This window comes from Dendropsophus ebraccatus, chromosome 14 (genome assembly GCF_027789765.1).
Source record: "Dendropsophus ebraccatus isolate aDenEbr1 chromosome 14, aDenEbr1.pat, whole genome shotgun sequence".
NCBI classification, from domain to species: domain Eukaryota; kingdom Metazoa; phylum Chordata; class Amphibia; order Anura; family Hylidae; genus Dendropsophus; species Dendropsophus ebraccatus.
This window is the reverse complement of record NC_091467.1, coordinates 51,583,145-51,605,681: the sequence shown is the minus strand read 5'-3', so window position 1 is coordinate 51,605,681 and position 22,537 is coordinate 51,583,145. Positions and strand designations below refer to the sequence as shown.

Here is a 22,537-nt window from a genome sequence, read left to right as displayed (position 1 = left end):
GGTACCAGGTTCCTCTGAGGGAAGTCTAATTTTGTTAACTCTGTATTTTATTGTCATGGGGTGGAGGGTGGGGGGTGTCTAGATCTCTCTACAATATGCTGTTGTCTGACATATTAGATGAGTTTTGAAACCTCTCGGCACAGAAACCACGAGGCACACAAAGATGTTCTAACATTGGTCGATGGCTCTTAGTGGCTGAGTGATGGGCTAGAGACATTGGCAATGACATGAGACATGGCGGACTACTCCCAAATTGATGAGTAATTACTGATGACATTATATTATAACAATTAGATTCTCCCCCATAATATTCTAAATAAATATGGACTTTGGCATCACCACACAACGTCCTCTGCAATCGGCTTGTCACCGCGGCGAGATGCTCTGCAGCCTAAACCTTGACAAGCCGATCTAGCATTTGCAATTAGCTGGCGGTAGTGGGAGCGACGTTCAGGGGTGGTGGGGGATGAATATTTATTACATGCACATTAGGACACGATCTGCATGTGCGGATAGAAGTGTCAGCCATTGCGGCACTAAATCACCCACCGGTGAGAACGAGTGACATCTTCTGCTGCAGGAAGCAGTGGGGAAAGTTACACAGCATTTAGGAAAAAAACAGGGGAATTGAAGCAATTATGTTCGGAGGATTCATCTCTCAGCAATTGCTCTGTCAAGGCGGCTATGATTTAATTGCTATTTATTCAGCGGAAAGCCAACCCCAAAAAAAGCAGGCGGCTTTGTGGCGGTGCCTCTGATCCTCCACCATCACCTTTATTTCTGGTTAGCTTTGTAATATACTGCTCCCCAGGCATCTTCCCCTAGGTCTGGACCATTTTCACCTCTGCAATTAAGCTGCCAGCTCCCGAGGGGAAGAAGGAGGCTGCCTGCACATTGCAGCTGTGCCCTGGTATCAGTGCCACCCGCTGACAATATTAAAGAGACACTTCCAGAGCTCAGAGGAGCGCTCGGCGCCTGCATGACACTTTCTTCTGATTGTGTAAATCACTGTCTACAACCTGTGGCTTTCCAGCTGTCTGTGCATGCTGGGAGTTGTAGTTTTGCAAAAACTGGAGAGACCTAGGTTGAAGATGAGTGGTGTAAAGTGATGACTGAAGAGTTGCATAATAACCAGTTATAAGACCTATGAACATGAGAGAGGGTATATATGGAATCAGAAATAGAAATCTGTCCCTCTCGCTATTCTCTTCTTCATGGCTGTCTCTGTAGTCACAGTTAAATTAATACAGCAATACCACACACGACCTACGGACAAGAGAGGTGCTGTTCTGCAAACATCCTGATAATCTATTTATTACATTTGAACCCACAGCAATAAAGCTCAATCATCTGCTTTTCTGCATTAAAGTACACTGATTAGCCATAAGAATAAAATCCCTGACATATGAAGGAATAATATGGTGACAATGGCACCTATCAAGGGCAGCAAGTGATCAGTTCTTGGATTTGATGCTGAAAGAAAGATAGACAAGCATAAGGAATTGAGTGACAAGGGCCAGACAGTGATGTGTAGACACCGAGGTCGGAGCACCTCCCAAGCAGCCAGTCTGGTGGGGTGTCCCCGATATGTATTGGTCAGTACTAACCAAAAGTGTCCAAAGAAGTTTGACCGGGGCCTGTGTCATGGGGACCCAAGGTCCACTGATGTGTGTGTGGTTGAAGGCTAGCCTGCCTACATATGATAGAAAAGAGTTAGGACAAGGCAACTTGTGTATGGGGCTCTGCAGACTGGTCAGAGCGTCCCTGTGACCTTTGTCCACAGTAAAAAGTGTCTACAATGGGCATCAAAACTGAAGTATTGAACAATGGAAGTAGGCGTCTGGTCTGATGGATCAAGTTCTCCATGATGTAAATGGCCGGGTGCGTGTGCTTCACCTACCTGGGGAAGAGGATGCACAATGGGAAGAAGACAAGATGGCAGGGCCCGTGTAATGGTAATATTCTGCTGGAAACCTTGTGTCCTGGCATCATGTGGATGTTACTGTGACACATACCAACTACCTAACCATTGTACACACCAAGTCCCCCCCCCCCTTTCATAGCAGCGGGATCACACAATGGCTATGGATAGTGCCCCAGCCTTCAAATTCCCAGATCTCAATCGGGTCGATCCCCTGTGGGATCCATGGAGGCCTCACCCCTTACAGGCTTTGCTGTTGATACCACAGAAGGCATCATGGGGATATGGGGTCAGAGCCTTGTGGGTGGACAACCACAGCTCTATGGAGTCCTGACAATATTTAATGTTATAGAGGACTGGTAGATATTTTAGTTCTGTTCTGGATTTCCAGATGCTGGATTAAAGGACTTTCATTGTATGTTGTCAGTAAAAAGTTTTTTCTTTCCCCTCCATATATTCATTACACACTACGCACAGAATTTCCTGCACAATCTGATCTACCATGCTTCTTCTCCATCTACAATGTTCATGCACCAATGTCTATCGCATTCCTAAAATTCTTTTTTTTTTTTTGGTTCAGAGAATCATGAGGTATCCAGGGGAAGACAAAAACGATTCTGACCGCCTAAAAGACGTGACTAAACAAAACACGAAGCCTTGTATTTAGTAACATTGATGACACACCACCATAAAGTCACCTAGAGGTGAGACACCACCATGTAACTTTCTTCACAATCCGTGTCCAATCCCATGAAGCTTTTTTGTTTACGGAGAATAAAAATGAGTTGATTTACAGCATCATTGTCCTTGACATTGGCGGACATCTATATTGGCGCCTTGGAGGGAGTCTCGCCTACTGATCTAATATTCTTTTCATATATATTCCATTCATCCATTACTTCTTTTTATCCGCGCTCTGCAAACTGAATTCTGAGAAACATGGAAGCGTTAAAATAAACATTTTCCGTCTGTAGCGCCCTGTCAGATCTCCTTAGAGAAACACCTCTGAGACGTAGTTAAACTGCACCAAATCCCAGGTGAAATCTGCATTCGACTCAAGCGATACGGTAATTAGACCGCCACATACTCGGCCACACCCCAGATCTACATTTATTTTAGTAAAAGGCTTTCATATGTAAGTAAACAGATCTGGCAAGGTGCGGAGGACTGGAGAAGATCAGATGACGAAGCTGCTGAAGACATCATTATCAGGCAATCGGGCCAAAACCCTTAACCTTCTCTTTCTAATTACCTATAAAAACAGCTTCACTGCATTATAGAAGAAGACGGAAGGGAGACAGAGAGCTTCATGTAGCCGGCTGTCAGGTGTGAAGTGAACGACAAGAGCCTCGTGGAATTTTGTTATAGGCTGTAAAATGGAAGAGTAAAGAAGCCCTCATGTGAGGGAGACATCTTCATGTGAAGTACGAAAATGGAGGCGATACCATGATAAGAGGGTTCATAGTTATAGTTAAGAGGTAATCTATGGCTCAATGATTTGTATTTTATGAGCTTTCAAGAGCCATGTATGAAGGTGATAGAAGGTCAGGATGTGAGCGAAGGAATTATTACCATTCTCCGTGTGGCTGTGTGGATGTCTAGGGAAGGAATGGAAACAATTCCTACTGTTGATAATAATTTATGTATCCTCCTGGAAACAATAAATGTGTAGAGCGTTGGCTTAGAGGATATATATATATATATATATATATATATATATTTAATCAAAGGCTTCTTTGCTTTGCTCAATCTCTCCCTCTTGGAAGGCTCTACTGTCAATAATCTGATCACTACTAGAACCCTCGCAAACACCTGTAGTCTCTCAGCCAAAACCTGTCAACATGTATTTGATTTTCCTTTCAGCACTCCCAAAGGAGAAATGGATCACTACACAGTGCCCATTCATACAGGGCAGGGGAGGTCCTCTACAAGGAGAGACACTCTTTGTATCCACTCTCCACTCTGGTCAAAGAAAAACATCCTGAACAAAGGATTAGCGTAGAATTCACCAATAGGGTATATAAAATGTGTTTTATAAACTGGACATGCTCCAGTTATTTGTTGCCCATATTAGGCTCATTGTCTATATCATTATTTGATCATTATTAATGTTTATCCTGATTGCTAAGGGCCCACCAAGCCAAGTGGGTCTTGACATCTGCTTGGATAAGCCTGGTGTTGATGCTGGCCCTGAAGCCTGGTGCTGATGCTGGACATATTTTTCTACCGATTTCTGCATCCATCCGACCAGGCCATGTTTCTCCACAGAGATCTGGATCCATCTAAATGGCAATGTTTCTCCACAGAGATCTGGATCCATCTAAATGGCAATGTTTCTCCACAGAGATCTGGATCCATCTAAATGGCAATGTTTCTCCACAGAGATCTGGATCCATCTAAATGGCAATGTTTCTCCACAGAGATCTGGATCCATCTAAATGGCAATGTTTCTCCACAGAGATCTGGATCCATCTAAATGGCAATGTTTGTCCACAGAGATCTGGATCCATCTGACTGGCAATGTTTCTCTACAGAGATCTGCATCCATCTTACCAGACCATGTTTCTCTACAGAGATCTGCATCCATCTTACCAGGCCATGTTTCTCTACAGCGATCTGGATCCATCTGACCAGGCCATGTTTTTCCACAGAGATCTGGATCCATCTGACCAGGCCATGTTTTTCCCACAGAGTTCTGGATCCATCTGACCAGGCCATGTTTTTCCACAAAGATCTGGATCCATCTGACCAGGCCATGTTTCTTCACAGAGATCTGGATCCATCTGATCAGACCATGTTTTTCCCACAGAGTTCTGGATCCATCTGACCAGGCCATGTTTTTCCACAAAGATCTGGATCCATCTGACCAGGCCATGTTTCTTCACAGAGATCTGGATCCATCTGATCAGACCATGTTTTTCCACAAAGATCTGGATCAATCTGACCAGGCCATGTTTTTCCCACAGAGATCTGGATCCATTTGAAAGGGCCATGTTTCTCTACAGAGATCGGATCAATCGGACTGGGCCATGTTTCTCCACAGAGATCTGGATCCATCTGACCAGGCCATGTTTTTCCACAGAGATTGGCTTCATCTGACTGGGTCATGTTTCTCCACAGAGATCTGGATCCATCTGACCGGACCATCTATCTCCACTGTACACTAATACAATTTTAGCACTTTTGCCCATTGGAGTCTCATTTGGACCTGGTCATCTGCTGTTACTTCCTATCTCAGCAGTAAGTTGTGGGTACAGACATATTTGGTGGACACAAGGAATCATTGAAACCAATGATTCCTCCTCTTAACAGGTTGTTTCTGTCCACAGGAACCCTTTTCTCTGGATGTTTTTCCTCAATCACATTATTCACTGTACACGCTCCACACAAAAAAAAAAACCCTACAAAGTTGGCTGTTGAATCCTGGCACATCTAGCCTAGATGACCAGGCCTCACTCTAGGTTGCTTTGATCGCTGGATTTTTCCCCATATACTGCGAATTCACCCTGAAACTGATCTAGAGAAGACAGATCACTGGATTGTAGGTTATGCTCCAGGGTTAATGGTGTAATGTCCATACAGAGAAGATCCAATTATGAAAGGGCCATTGAGAGTATAGCCTCAATTGCCAGGTCACACCTTGGATATAAGTCCTACACCTTATTGGATGTCCAGGTGCCAAGAATGCATGAAAATCAGTTTCAATATGGAGGTATTATTGTGCTATGCACATCACTACAGACTGACTGCAAGCTCCTCAGATGACACCACTGCTATCCCAGAAGCTCAGCGTCAGGATTTTTCCTTGCTCTTAGACTTGGCTGTACCACACAGTGCTTATAAATAAGATAATAAAGTGGAAAATGTACTTTTGTGGTGAGAGCAATTGCATTTTTAATAACTAGTTATTTTTAACCATGAAATACAGGCGCATTAAAGATGCTCTCATCTTGGAACATAAATATCACAGGAGCTGGCGAATAATCTCGACTGCTACGTGAATTAGCAGCCACAATATTTACCTCCGACACCTATTTGTTCATGAAGCAAGATGAATTGCTGGGGCCTCCTGGTCAAACCCATTTTTTCGTAAGGAAGGGGGGGGGGACGACTAATTAACTTCTCAGAAGTCACGGCCACCAGCTGGTGCCGAGTGGTGATAAAGTTCACCATTTATCAAATGCCATAATGTTTTGAGTGGATATTACTTTGCGTGTAAAGATTTTACTTCTCCGAAAAGGTCAGAAAACATAGAGGGTCCCTGCGATTACCTGAAGAGAACAAATAGGAAGAGACAGGGCCGGAGTAAGACTTTAAAGCAGCCCTGGCATACCAACTCCACCAGCCCACATACAATATTAAGCCCTCTCGGCTCTGCCCCATCTGAACACCCCAAACCCCTGATGCTGTGCTTTTAAATAAACCACTTTTTTAACAAAAAAAAAGGAAAATGTGAAAAATGTGAAATATTAAACATTCCTTATTCATTTACATCTAGGGTTACATCTGTTATCTCATTGGTTGTTACTATACCAACGCCAGGAGAGGTAATGGCTTCACTATAAATGCAGTAACTTTCAGATGACATCTTCTCTGATCACAATTGTCCTCTCAGAAGATAATACCACCATACGCTGTTCTCCCAGGACATACTACCCCATACTCCCAGGACATAATACTGCTACACACTGTGCATCCAGGACATATTACTGCTACACGCTGCGCCTCCAGGACATATTACTGCTGCACGCTGCGCCTCCAGAATGTAATACTGCTACACCCTGCACCTCCACAACATATTACTACTACACGCTGCGCCTCCAGAACATATTTATACTACACGCTGCGCCTCCAGGATGTAATACTGCTACACGCTGCCCCTCAAGGACGTAACACTGCTATATGCTGCGCCTCCAGGATGTAATACTGCTATACCCTGCGTCTCCAGGACATATTACTGCAACATGCTGCCCCTCCAGGACATATTACTGCTACACGCTGCACCTCCAGGATGTAATACTGCTACAAGCTGCACCTCCAGGACATAATACTGCTATACGCTGCACCTCCAGGATGTAATACTGCTACACGCTGTGCCTCAAGGACGTAACACTGCTATATGCTGCTCCTCCAGGACATAATACTACTATATGCTGTGCCTCCAGGATGTAATACTGCTATACCCTGCGTCTCCAGGACATATTACTGCTACACGCTGCACCTCCAGGATGTAATACGGCTACACGCTGCACCTCCAGGATGTAATACGGCTACACGCTGCGCCTCCAGGAAGTAATACTGCTACACGCTGTGCCTCCAGGATGTAATACTACTATATGCTGTGCCTCCAGGACATAACACTACTATACGCTGCACCTCCAGAATGTAATACGGCTACACGCTGCGCCTTCAGGGCATATTACTGCTACACCCTGCGTCTCCAGGACATATTACTGCAACACGTTGCGCCTCCAGGGCATATTACTGCTACACGCTGCACCTCCAGGATGTAATAGTGCCAGCGACACTAGTGGCACACTGTGCCATTAGGCTATAATATTGCTGCACAATGTGCCCCATGACATGACAGAGCCACAGCCTGTGCTACCAGAATATAATAGTTCTGGGCATAGATATGATATCCCCTATAAAGACTATACGATCTTTATAGGTCACATCATATCCCACCCCCCTCCCCAGATAGCACAGTGCAGTGCTGCAGTTACCGTCCACCCTCTCTAGCCTCCAGCAACTACAACCTGAGACAACTCTATGCCAATGGTCAAGGTGAAGTATTAACTCTTAACGTGCTGAAGAGGGAACCACAAGAAAAAGAAGAAAAACGAGTGCCTTTTTAGTGAGTTATTTACGAGCTTGCGGCGACAGATCCTCGAATCAAGACGTTACCATGTAAAACAGCAACCAATTTACTGCAAATTGCTTCTGCAACAGGGGAATAATTTCCAAATGGACCCATTATGGACATTTACATAAAATTAAAATTCGTAAAAATGAGCAGCATGTTGAGATCTCGGATTATCAACAGCACCAGCGAGGCATTGTGGGTAATAAGTGATCGGCTTTTGTTGTGTGTTGACAGCCTCTTGTTGTGTCTGTTCGGTATGAATAGGAGTCGCTGGCTGTGCACCAATAAGACCAAGAACAACACAAGGAAAAATCGTGATCGCTCTATGCAGTGCCGAATAATAAAGGTCATTACATGGTATTGAACAGTTATTGTTACAAAGGTAGATAGTAGAATTATTCATTCACCAAAGGGGAAGATAATAGCCGGGGGAAGAGGCGGCAACACAGAATTTTGGCAAATTATGCATATTCAGTGTGGAATCAAAGGTTCCAGAGTCTTCAAATAAATTTTTTGCAGCCATTCCTCATTTTCAAAAGCTCTGCTTGCTGTCCTATAATGAAAGCCTTAAAGGGGGTTAGACAGCCTTTATTCTAGTAGAGGCAGAACTTTTTCCCCACAGAATCAGAACTTGGACTTAAAGTATGGCATTGCAGGTATGAGCACAGGAATCACTGAAGAAGCTGCAGAGCTCACAAAGGGGGTCTGGTATTTTATTAACATTTTGTCCCTTCAAACAATTGACTGACAGGAGCCTGAAACCCCAATTAAGTGGTAAAAAATCTTGGTCATGTGATCAATATACAGGTGGCCAACTAGTTACGGTGGGGGTAAGTTCATGTTGCATATTATTTAGACAGGAAGAATTCACCATGCATTGCGGTATGTGTACACTAACCTGAGCTGATAACTTTCAGTAGATTGCGTCCACCTGTCTTATGGGCTCCATTCTATGCTCAGGCATATTCCGCTGTTCGCCCAAAGAATTGACATGACAATTCTTTGGGTTGACAGCGGAATCTGCCTGAGCATAGAATGGAGCCTATGGGACGGATGGAATCTCAAGCGGTAGTGCATGGGGGGGGGGAGGTTGCAGTCAAATGGTGGAATCCAGGCATTGTCAATGGTAGCAGATTAGCTCCATTCGATTGGGCAGATCACCATTGCCACAATATGCTCTAAATAAGTGACCCCTTAGCAAGTTCAGCTAACACAATTGCAGGGTTTGCTATAAGACGACATATACTGTAGACTAACCAAGCTCTGCCCTAACAACACACTGCACACATCTAAACTCTCTACTATTCCAGTCGTGTTCTAATCAAACATTATACTCACTAAGTCCTGCTCTAATCAAACACTGTACTAACCAAGTCCTAACCAGACCAAACACTGTACTTACCAAGCCCTACCCAGACCAAACACTGTACTTACCAAGCCCTACCCAGACCAATAACTGTACTTACCAAGCCCTTCCCAGACCAAACACTGTACTTACCAAGCCCTACCCAGACCAAACACTGTACTTACCAAGCCCTACCCAGACCAAACACTGTACTTACCAAGCCCTACCCAGACCAAACACTGTACTTACCAAACCCCTCATTTTGACTTTAGTGTTGTAAATAATTGATTGACATATGATACAACAGAGATTAAACTTCATGTCTCTTTTCCAGTCTAAACAATAATGTAAGACTGGGTTCAGATGACAGTTTTTGGTACATGTCCTATATATATTGGGAACTGTCATACATCCTTGAACAGGCATGGGCCTACTGACTTGGACCTGGTTAGATAGTGATTATGATCAGGTCATCCTTCCAGGTGTATTTTTGTTTCAGCTTGAACCCTAGTGCTGCCCACTAGGCTGTATAACCAAATGTATGTGCTGACTACATTCAGGCCATTGGCTGACATATACTGTTTGTGAACCATATTGTAATCAGAACAGTTTTTAGCCTCTATTGATGTAAGCGACCATGTTTCCAAGCATTACCAAACCCTTTATAACAGCTACTATATTAGTTGCAATATACTGTTTTTTCATCTTGGCAAGAGGTGATCTGGGTTGTGACCCAAGGGGAATAATTTAGAATACTGGTGTCTTCTTAAAGGGGTTAACCGGCGCTACAAAAACATGGCCACTTTTCCCCCTCTCTTGTCTCCAGTTTGGATGGGGTTTTGAAACTCAGTTCCATTGAAGTAAACCACACCTGGAGACAACAGTAAGGGGAAAAGTGGCCATGTTTTTGTAGTGCTGGATAACCCCTTTAATCAACAGAGGAGCAATGGGGACCCCAGATCCTCTACATCCCCCATAGCTATGTCCCTGGTGGGCCCTATAGTCTGCACACAACCTCCTCCAACCTTTTCTTTTCTAATCTCTACATTCAGAGCTAAATTTAGGAGAGTTATTTCCTCACATATAAAGTTGTAGAATTTTGCCAGTTGTAGTGTTTTTTTTGCTTTCTTTTTACAAATAATGATAATTTTACAAATTCCATGTAATTTTTCTCGGTACATTACCCTGCACAAGTTATCTTGCAAATTCACCATCCAAGAACTCAATGGTACCCTGTAGCTACAGTGTCTGCCTTTTCCTCAGCTAATCTCCCCCCTGCCACCTCGCGGTACAGCTGGACTTGTGTTTCTATACAAGTGAAAAATCACACAGAGAACTGCGGAACTGGGGAAAAAAAAGTACATAAAAAAGTCTGTTTACTGAAAAGTATGGGAGATTAGGCTACTCAAGCTAAAATGTGCTACATTGCTTAGTCATTCACTCCAAAGAAGGGTTAAGATCCCCCATCTGGTCTAATAGGCGGCCTCCGGTACTCAAGGCCCGGTCTGCCGGGAGGCACTACTAATTGCAGAACCTCAACGTTCCTCTCCCGCCTTCAAACCGCTCCGAGCCAAAACTGCTCCCGACAAATGGCATACGTATAATTAAGAGGAAACATTCACATTCTTCCTTAAGCTTTCAGAAATGATTTGCCAGAAAACAACATTTTGCGGGATCACGGGAGGAAAAATATAAGGGGCACAAGAGGTTTCACAGAGAGAGTCTGAAGAAGTAGTAGTGCTGGAGGAAGAGAGGAAAGAGAGAAGCAAGGGCTAATGGGAAAAGGAGGCGCGGTGGTGGAGCAGATTAAGTACGGCACAAAACTATAATCAGCAGGATCCATATTGGTTGAACTACAACCCCTAGCATCTGCTTTCTTGAACCCACAGTCAATGGGCGCTCTTTTCCCTCTTCCTCTGTCACTTTCGACATCGGCAGGCTTAGTGATCAAGACTGCAGAATGGCAGAATGGCAATATGCAAACACTGTCTTCCCACTTAGCAGATACAGCAGAACTGTAAAGATGGGAGGCCTGTTTTTATATAATTTTTTTCAATAGATCACAAATTCTGAAAACAGACAGAAATAGGTTTTAGCTTCTTAAATAACAATAAGACATATCAGGAAAGACTTAAGGATTTGAAACTGTATTCCTCGGAAGAGAAAGAGGGGACATGAACATAACCTTTAAATATGTTAAAGGACTAAATAAGGTTCAGGAGGGAAGTGTTTTTAGAAAAAAACTGAACTCAAGGACAAGAGGACACAGTGAGAGGTTAGTTGGGGGAAAGATCAGAAGTAACGTGAAAAAATATTACTTTACCGAAAGAGTAGTAGTTCCAGTAGATGTGGTTGGTAAATCTACAATAACTAAATGTAAACCTGCCTGGGAAAAACATATATCTATCCTAAGATAATAAGAAGGGAAATTTTAAAAGGGCAGATTAGATGGACCCAGTGGTCTTTTTCTGCTGTCAATCTTCTGTTTCTATAAGAACCACAGAGTGCATCCTCTGCAGCCCTTATTGTTATTCTCCCTGAGGTAGCGGCCTAGTCATGGGAATACTGCTCCATATACACAGAAGAGTTGTGGAGTTGCTCTAGTGTGTGCCAGTCCATGTAAAAGTCCAAAGAGCTAAGAAAGACTTTTTGTTTTGATTTCTGTGCACAATACAAAGTGTTGTATAAGCGTTGATGGATGCTTGAGACTGAAGGGGCACAAATCACAAATCTGAACAAGGTGCAAAGCAGGTCAAGAGGTGGTCAATGGTACTTTAAGCTGCTACTGGCTTTTACCAGAAAAAAAAAGGTGTGATTATATTTTTCCGAAGCCTAAGTGCTTTGACATCAGATTCGGGATAAACAAGCGGATTCTAAATCACTTGCTGTAAGCCCCAATAATTGAGAGAAAAACCAATAAAAGGAGAATTTTTTTACAGTTTGTGTTTTCAGAAGTCTGGTCCAGGAAGGAGCAGAGGTTAAAGGTGATTGAAGCCTTCAGAATCATTAGCCGCGTAGACCATCTGTGGGAATGAAAACCTCTGCTCCGTCCCTGCACTGCGTCCTATTAAATGCTGCACTCCCGCTATAGCCGGGTGCGGTGTTAATAATTCTCTTTAATTTACGATGACCTGCTCTCCTCGTTTACTTCTGACGCCGTCGGTCGGGTGATGGTTGTACTGTATCTCACCAGATAATTACCAAGTAATAAAACATCTTATTAAAAAGTTATAAGTCGTGGTGACACACTTCTGGTTCTCATACTTAACATAACCTATAGGCAAACATACACTAAGGCGTTGATACACTAAGGCCTGATCTGGTCTGTATACAAGCACCATTCTCTGCAATTCACTCTCACTTACTGAGCCTTTACAAGACATGATCGGGATCGGTCCTGGGATGTGGTCCTTTCCAGAAATCAGCCACACATCTCCTATTACACGGGATGTGCAGCTGATGACTTTTTGGATAGTCCTGGATAACCTCTTCAATGTTAGTTCAACCAGCAGCCATATCTCCCAATACTCCCCCCCCCCCCCATACATCTTGGCTGAACATTAATGAGGTAAACTGCTTATAGACTCCTCTTCGAGAAGTTGGGAGGGGGGCACCATACACCTTAGATTACGGGAGTCAAACTGTGGGCCCCCCAAGCTGTTTTACAACCATAGTTTCCATCATGCTTGGACAGCCAAAGCTTTGTAGTTTTTTAGTAGCTGGAAGATCACCAGTTTGAAGCCTCTGCATTAGATGATCATCTTTTCACGATAAACTTTGGCTTATACATGTCTGATGTGTATAGGAGAGATTCTCTTTGCTGCCCATAACAACCAATCACAGCTCACCTTTCATTTCTCACATTAAACTGGTAAAATGAAGCTGAGCTTGGTTGCTAGGGGCAACAGAGAGGATCTTACTATAAGCCAGCCCCATAAATCTCCCCATGTAATTTTGGACTAGTAACTTGCACCAGGTTTATCACAGATTTATGAACTTTTGCCTAAAGGTGGCCATACATCTTCAATAACTGCAATTATCTCTCCTGTTCTCCGCATACACATTGGGTCCTATTACACGGAGCGATTTTTAATGATTAACGACTAACGATAAATGATCGCAAACAAGATCATCAGATCTAAATCAACAATCAACGGCATACGAACGATTTTTCTATCGTTGCCTGCAATTACACAGAACGATTATCGCTTAAATATGAACGATTTAACGATTTTTCGCACAATAACCATCCCGTGTAATAGAGCCCATGGACAGTTGGCTGTGCTGAACACTCCTGTCTGGTTGCGGTTTTCTCTCAGAGAACAAAGAGTTCGGGCAGTGATTTTCCACCCGACCCTATCACCACCAACATCCTCTGTCAGTCGAGTGTCGGGAGAGCCCTGTATACTACATAGTGACAGCCATATAAAGTGTATTGGTATTGTTGATGCAAAGATGTCTAAAAGACAAGGAATGTCGGGCAAGGCATGTACGCTGCTGTTTTTGGTCTCAAAGTAAATCTACCTCAAAGTGTCACCTGTCTAGATATTCTGTCCTATTGGGACATTCTTCAATTCTGATCGAATTGTTAAAGGGGTATTTCCATCAAGAAAAGTTATGCCCTATCAACGGGATAGGGAATAACTAAGAGATCTTGAGAAATGGGGACCCTGAAATCCAAACAGCGGGCTGCACATGAGTGCCATCACTCCATTCCTTCTCTACAGAGCCACCAAAGAGAGCCTAAAGCTGTGTGTCTCTATCTCTGGTGGCTCCTTAGAGAAAGAATGGAGCCCGCAGCTCCATTCAGCGAGGATTATGGGGTCCCTATACTTGATATCACATGGGACCCCAGTGGTCAGACCCCCTTGCAATCTCTTAGTTATGCTCTATCCTGTAGATAGGTCATAACTTGTCTGGATGGGAATACCCCTTGAAAAGAGGTTCTCCAGCCTTATAAAGTTTATAGCCTTTCCTCAAAATAGGTGATCACTATGAAATTGGTGGGGGTCCCGACCTGGGCACTTACATTGATGAGGGTCTCCCGAAACTCGTATTTTTAGTAGCGCTAATGTGGGTTTAGTAGCGCTAATTGGTGGATTGCAGTCATATCCCAAAGACCCCTCTGCTACACAACAGGACTACAACAATACTATACATTGTATGGGGGTCCTGGTACCAACTTTGCATTGGGACCCATAAGCTTAAAGCTATGTCTCTGCTGTCTACTTATTCCAGGGGACGGAGACAAGAAAACAGCCTTAGTCCAGGGAAAAGCAGCCATTTATCAATGTCACACTTGTGAATTAATACTCCCTACTTGGAGTATATAAAAATAAAGTCTATTATTATTATGGATTTAATTACTTTTTTTTTTTTTTGCTCAATTAATCCAGCGTTTAAAATATGTATTAAAAACGCCGAGCTTGGGCGGATATACGACGCGTTGCACCGTAACGTGTAACTAAAGTCCTATTAATTTTTCATAACCCGCCCCAATTATTTTTATCCCCACAAAAAGTGTGAAAAGTCCCTGCTTTATAGTTGAAAAATCCCACTTTTCTCCCATCTATTTTTTCCTCTCCCGCTGCTTCTAGTTTGATGGCGATAATGCTGATTTTGCAGCTGGGAGCTGAATAATAAAAATATCTCCCTCCAGTGACTAGAATTAAAATTAATTATTTATACCGCACCGACACATTCTCTGGCTCTATACAATGCCGAACGCCACAGAACAGTTCAGCCCCACGTGTATGGGGGAGTCATTAGTGGGAATTCTGGGTAATGTGTCTGACCTGCCCTCATACATAATGTGGCACTACAAACAGAAACACAAGTAGTCTGCGGAGTGGTATACAGCAACACAAAAAACATTAAGAAACTTTATGATGGTTAAATTATACATTATACTGTACGGTTTATTGTGCTGTAACCGTATACTATACATGTTGCCTTTGGAAGTGTATTAATATACACATTCGATTTGTCCTATATACTGGTATAAAGGAGTAAAGAAAGGGATAAGGCGGCATGTATTAAGTTGGCCATACATATAAGAGAGCTGTGAGCTTTGTTCTGCTATCTTCCTGACCACCCATTACATTCACACCCAGCTTTACTGATCCTGGTTCTGTACAGGATAGGTGATGTCATTGCTGGAGGTCTTTAAGGACTCCCACGAATCAAGAGGATGACAGACCCTGAACGCTCCCTTTGAATGGTGCAGTAGTGTCTTGCCACCACTAAAGACATAGCTATGGGATTGACAGCATGAGCCAAGCACGATCTGCATCAGTCCCACAGCAATGAAAAAATAAATAAATAATTGGAGATCATCCCCCCCCCCCCCCCCCGACTTACCCACCCGCTGTTGGTGCAGGTAATAGTGCTGGCAGGGATCGGGGGGACTGATCAGCACATGTAATAGGGGCTTTAGTCCCTGAATAGTTCAGTGGATATGTTGCTGGCTGAAGGATAGATATCAGAGGGTTGTTGTTAATGGTGTATATTCTTAGCAAAGAATGGTTACAAGTGGTGTGCCACAAGGGTCTGTTCTGGCTCCTATTCTTTTTAATATGTTTGTAAGTGACATAGGAGAAGGTTTGGTGGTTAATTTCCAGTGGATTCTGCTTGAAATTCCTCCTGTAAAATAGGAACAGAGCAATGTTCCATTGTGTTTAATGGGATTTCCTCACTGTTGTTGCCACTGCAGAATTTTCCGCCACGGATCCACTTTCTGCCCAAAGAATTGTCAATTCTTTTGGCGGATTCTGCTAGAGAAAGTCAATGGGGCTTAAATTCTGCTCAAACTGAATAGGCAACCAATTTGAAGTGGAAAACTTTCCTCTTCAATTCCTCAGTGTGAACATAACCTAACAGAACATTGGCAATGGTCGGCCCATTCCAATGGGCGCTGAGGCCAAGACGATGATTACGTCACAGGTGGCAGAATCCACTAACGATAAAAAACATTTTTTACTGGACCAAGCACCAAGAAATCTATAATAAAGTAAGGTATGGAACTGCAGAATTTAGGGTTCACAGCTGTGCAGAGAAGTCTTCATACAGGACTTGGGCTTGGTGCAATGTAATACTTGTTTGGCTGCTGTTTGGGAACTTGGGGAGCTGTCTAGTTTGCAAGCAGATGTCTAGTTTACGTTGTGAAATTTCTAGGCTGCAGTCCTTAGACTGTACACTTTAATCTGATGTGATGGGACTATCCCAGCCGGGTATTGCTAAGCAGTCCTATAAAGAGCCACCACTTCCTTAAAGACCTCAGAGAAGAAGGGCGACCAAAAAGTTGGTACAGAGAGATTGAGAGTAGTGGATCAGAGACATAGTACGTAGTACACAGATAGTAGAGGCTGCTAGTATAGATAGTAAAATTGATCTGGTGGTTTATATAGGAACAAATAACTTTAGCCAGAAACATATGAATTTGGTAAAAAAAAAAAGACTTTCAAAGTCTAAGCTTGGAGCTGGGAAGAATAGCAGAATCTGTGACATTTTTCAAGGTTTTGTTGGTCTGTAATCAGAATAACAGAGTTTAATACATGGTTAAGTCAACAGTGTAAGGCTCGGGAGTTTTGGGTTTGTTAGTCATAATTTTTGCAGGTGGTCCAATAAGTATGTGTACAAGAAGGGATGGTTTGCTCCCATCACATATAGTTACACAGGTACTTGGTGAGGAATTCAGATTTTTTGGGGGAAAGGCATTGAAACTAGATAAAGGGGACAGAAATATAATTGATGGGGGAGAGGGGGATTTCTGTCCTCCACCAGTTAAAACAAATTAGTGTTTTGAGATTTATAAAAAGTGCAGTGTTTGGGGCAGTAGATGGAGTGGTTGGGGCAGTAGATGCAGTCATTGGGGCAGTAGATGCAGTCGTTGGGGCAGTAAATGCAGTGGTTGGGGAAAGAGATGTAGAGGTTGGGGCAGTAGATGCAGTGATTGGGGCAGTAGATGGAGTGGTTGTGCAGTAGATGCAGTGGTTGGGGCAATAGATGCAATGGTTGGGGCAGTGGTTGGGGCAAGAGATGTAGAGGTTGGGGCAGTAAATGCAGTGACTGGGGCAGTAGATGGAGTGGTTGGGGCAGTAGATGCAGTGGTTTGGGCAGTAGATGCAGTGGTTGGTAGTAGATGGAGTGGTTGGGGCAGTAGATGCAGTGGTTGGGGCAGTAGATGCAGTGGTTAGGGCAGTAGATGCAGTGGTTGGGGCAGTAGATGCAGTGGTTGTGGCAGTAGATGCAGTGGTTGGCAGTAGATGTAGTTGTTGGGGCAAGAGATGGAGTGGTTGATGAGGTTGTTGTTGGTTGGGTACATGTAGTGGTTGGGGCAGTAGATGAACTGGTTGGTGCAGTGGATGGAGTGATTGGGGCAGTAGATGGAGTGGTTGGGGCAGTAGACGCAGTGGTTGGGGCAGTAGATGCAGTGGTTGGCAGTAGATGTAATGGTTGGTGCAGTGGATGGAGTGGTTAATGCGGTTGTTGCTGGTAGATGTAGTGGTTGGTACAGTAGATGTAATGGTTGGCACAGTAGATGGAGTAGTTGGTGAAGTAGATGGGGTTATTGTTGGTAAGGTAGGAGCAGTTCATGTGCAGTAGATATGTTATGGTATTTCAGCTCAGTTCCATTGAGTCAGTGATTTGTACATCGGGCACCCTGCTCTGACCAAACTTTAGACTCCATGGCCATGAATGGTAAGAGTAGGAGCTCCACCTGTCTTTCCAGAGTATGCAGTGCTCTGTGTGTTAACACAATGATAGCAGGATCACTGGCATAATGCAATCTATTAACAAGAAAACCCACATTAACCAGACAAAACAACAAAACAGAAAATAACTATTAAAATCACTGCGTACAAGCCTGGCTGCTATTATTGCATGGTGGCAAATTGAAAGTACCGCTTCTTGATTATAACTTAAGCTCACTTATGGCATTCACTGTGTCTGCTATCTGGGGAACAAGGAGGCGGTAATATTCCCTCTAATGCTATATAATTCTGCCAGCTTTATGTTCTCTAACATGTACATACAAAAACAGGAAGTCATAAATGGGGGGAACGAGCAACTCCATTATAGTGACAATCATGGCGGCTGTCAGCTCACACAGCGGGGGCTCCTGTGTATAGAGCAGAACACTGCGGGCTGCGGGAAGGGCGGGAATGACTGACACGTGTATAACAATGTCCCCAGGACGGCCGCTCTCTGTGACAGCTGTAATTCTGGTCGAAAACGAGATAATGGAAAGTATTATTGTCCTCCCCGGTTTTTAATTGTCTCTTAATTATATGTTTATCCCCCCATTTATAAACAAGCGGGATTCATAAAGAGTCTCTATGGTCGCCTATACTGCCTACTGCATATTCTAGCGAGTAATTACCCAGAATACCTTGCTGTATTGTATATAGCTCCAGCCCATCACATATTCACTGTATCCATTACTTCAATTACAGCATGTCATAGGAGGTCATTGAAGCTCAAATGTATGGGGCTCAAGGACATAGGGGAACGGTCCAGATTAAACGGACACAGCAAAGCTTGGTGCACATCTCTGACAGGGGCGTTGCATAACACAACAATGCTCTTTATAGCTCTTTTTGAATCTGTGTACCATGCTTAAAGTTTGTCTTGACTTTTAGTAGTTAATAGAATGACTTTTAATATACTCATTTTAACCCTTAAAGGGGTTGTCTAGGGTACAAGATCCATTCTAATATAACCTTTATTGGAGTTAATGGAGGAGGGTTGTCTGTTGAATCTTCCTCTCATTCTGAAGACAGATCACTGATCTCAGGGACACCAGCCAAAGATAACACTGTCGGCTGCCTGCTGAAGCGCTCAATACAGTGGAATCCTAGGTGCATTGCTCCCTGGGATATATAAATATGCAATAAATAGCCTGTGGAGCCTCATTAAGAGTCGCAAAATACAGGACTAGACAGATATCCCTCTGGGAAGGGCCTGGCCAAGTGGTGGCTCCTGTACCACACTGATGAAGGGCAACAACCCGAAACAGCTGTATGTGGATGGATACCTAGCCTTGGTTTTTCTCATTACAGTGACTTTTAGGGCAACTTACTTAATATGGTGGTTTTGGTGGTTTCTCTACAGTAGCCACCCCTTGGCTGGGTCCTTTCAGGAGGGATATCTGGCTAATCGTGTGCCTTGAGACTCTTAAACGAGGCTCTACAGGCTCTTTTTTGCATATTCTCATTCTGGAGGACCCTTTCCTGAACCCTTTGATATGAATCAGCACTGTGCAATGCTTTATATGTCCTACTCACTTGCTGTCAGATAAAGCAGATCGATGGTGACCCAGGCAGGAGGACACTTTGTGATCGATTTATTACCAAGGGGCTCCTCTGTAGTGAGAAACGACTTCAAGTTTAACCTGGCCATACATTTCATAGATAGTAGCTGTACGCCAAGTGCTCTCTCTCCTGACACCCCTATACGCTTACATGCTCAGTAAACCATGCATGTAATCAGGAAGAGGGTAAGTAAGCCGCTGCCAGACACCTCTGACAACAGCTTATATGCCCTCTACCCAATCCTGCTGTGGCATTAAAAGGTATTCTCCGCTTTGGACAAACCCAACTTGTTAAAAGGGTCAGGTGACAATAAGCTGATAACACTGCGTCCTCCTGCTGAGACCTCCAGTGATCACCTGTATGGAGATTTGCTGCAGCACCACCACAGGGGAAATAAAGAATTACACTCTGACCAATCATATCAATCGGGTGTTCGTGTATTGCAGGACAGGCCAAGTCCTCCAAGAGCAAGAGACACTCTTTGTAACTACTCGAAACACAGAAGCTGCCCCAGTTAACCCAGAATTAATAGGGTCTATGAAAAAGGAGGGTCCCCTTTAATTGTGTATGACCAGCTTTACCTTCAGTCACATGTAAGCAACAAATAATACACTGTCATCTCAAAATAAGCTGCCCTCTGCTGCATCTGTATGTAGGTTGGACAGCACTATGAATTTTAATAAAAATAATGACATTGCCAAACAATTCTATACATCAGATCCCCTCATGAAACTAAAGGTGGTGCAGCGGGTAGCACAGGGGTCCTGGTGCCTAGAGGTCCCATAGAGGTTTAAAGGAGGTTTTTATAGGGTCTTAAAAGTGGCGTAACAATGCGGGATGCAAAGTTAGCATTTCCCCTGCAACATAGAGGTAGGTGGGGGCCCCATTGCAGGTTTTGTACTGGGGCCCAGAAGCTTCAAGAAGTCTATAAATAAACCGCAAGAAGATATAATGCTCCATATGGATCAATGTCAGGCAATTACCTGGCATCCCAGCAGAAGCAATGGATGGCGACCATATGATAAGAGCCTCCACGTCCTGAATGTATGGAGCCCATAAATATGCTAATAGAAATATGTGATTTCCATCAGCTATTTACAGCGGTATATATCACATGGGCCGGCGACGTATAGGAATACTGATCACCGGCATAGGTATCCGTTCCATAAAGCATTATCACACCCCAGATACGAATGAGTCACTGCAATGTTTAATAAGTGGTGACAATCAGATTGCAGACCCTTCTCAGTATTGGTGTAACATGCGGCATCGGGGAAGGTGCGGGGGGGTGTATTTGTGGAGAAAAAGAAAGGATTACAGTAGTATGAAAGATTTGTTCCTTGTTTCATAATCACAAAGGTACATAGTCTGGTAAATGAGTTGGCAACACCATCTATATACAGGCAGTATTATTAGGCGCTATATGGCGCTATGGATGGAGAACTGAATTACAGTATTATGCAGACATATTCTGATATATTAAGGGATTATTATGCAGAGACCGCTCTGGGAACTATATGGTAGTATTATGTAGCTTGCATATGGCAGTATTATCTTAGCACACTGTGGCCCTATCGGCCTGAAGGAGAGGACATGCTTGCGGCCCAGGACCCCACTTACTAGAAAAGAGCAGGTCTGGATATTGATGGATCATGGGAATCTGTGTCTGTGTGTGTGTGTGTGTGGGGGGGGTTGGATTGGATTGGCAAGCAACAGAATCTGCAAGTTAATTGCATGATTTCCGTAGTGTGCAAGGGAAGAGTCAGAAGATCCTTATATACAAAAGACAGAAGCCGCAGCTTCAGACAACTGTAAAGTATATGGCCAGCTTGCAGTCACATAAATACTATCCAATCTGCCAGCATCATGGTATAGAGCGATCATCGCACCCTATAACACCAAGGTGATTATCAACAGCAGGTCAGATTGCTGCTAGTTGCCAAAACTTTTATTTTTTGACCCCACTAACCAGAAAACATTCAAAAAAATAAGATTTTCATAATACATCAAAAGTAACAGATATCTACAGACCTTTCCAATCTGCAATTAGCCTTTCTTGGGCACGATCAGAAATTCCCCCAGCGAACAGGACGAAAGTTTCTTGCGGTCCCGGTGACGCGGACGCAGAGACATCCGAGCTGTGTAATTACAAAGTGTTGTTTTCCCCCACTGGTTAATTGCTACATTGCTAAATCAATGCCGGCCACGACTTTCATTTGCAGCAAAATAATTAATTGCAACAAGGAGATGTTTGGAGACGTGAAGCGGTGACACCCGTACTGAGACGCATTCACTAAGGATTTGCTATTGATACAGGGAAGGGTACACGCGCTGTAATTAAGAATCCTTAAATTTGGAAGTAACCCTTTGTGGTCCATGACTTCATTAAAATTCATATGAGGAGTTCAAGAGCCATGTCTTCCATCTGACAGACCTCGCATGCACCCAACCAGCTCCTATTCAGGACATCCTGAAGGCATACTTACATCTATGGATGCTACCCCACATGCTTTGAAAACCACCCATTTAGGGTCACATTAACCCCCCTCCTCCCTTTCATATTCTTCACCCTGAGTTGCCTGTATTCATTGCTTTTTTGCGTATGGGATAAAGCAGCGTGAAGCGGCCGTGTAAAGGGTTAACACATAAAATCGTAGCCTGGTTAATGGACAGACCTTTTCTGCATTAATTTCCATTAAAATCTAGATACATCATCGTGATGGCAGCAAGAACAATCCTCATACAGGACTGATGGGCTTCCAGGCACCATAAAGAAAGATATACGGCCATTTGCTCGACACCTGCCTTGTTACCGGACACATTACGGTTGCCCAATTTTGGGCATTTTTCACAATTTGGCTTCTGTACAAGACGAATTCAGTATAAGGATATCCGGATTCTGGAAGGAAGCCTGCGCCACCTTAACTATTTGGGGCCTGGATCGTTCATTGTTTCCAGTGGTGATTCTGCTTCTGAAAAGGTCAGAGATAGCGAATCGCATTCTGATCTCATCCTTCACTAAAAGGATTTCCACCCAAAATGTAATGTTACAAAACAGCCGGATCTCTTAAAAAATCTTGTTGGCAGTCTAC

General features: G+C 43.6%; 1 protein-coding gene across 3 annotated transcripts in view; it reads right to left on the bottom strand.

The window, feature by feature from the left end:
• CDH4 (cadherin 4) overlaps positions 1-22,537 on the bottom strand; it is a 557,258-nt gene that overhangs the window by 130,456 nt on the left and 404,265 nt on the right. Inside the window, exon 1 of one of the 3 annotated variants that reach the window (XM_069952224.1) lies at positions 12,498-12,562. The exons of the other annotated variants lie outside the window; for them this stretch is intronic. The gene's annotated coding sequence lies outside the window, so the exon portion shown is untranslated. Of the gene's footprint in view, positions 1-12,497; positions 12,563-22,537 lie in introns of those variants that run through there. 3 annotated transcript variants of the gene reach the window in all.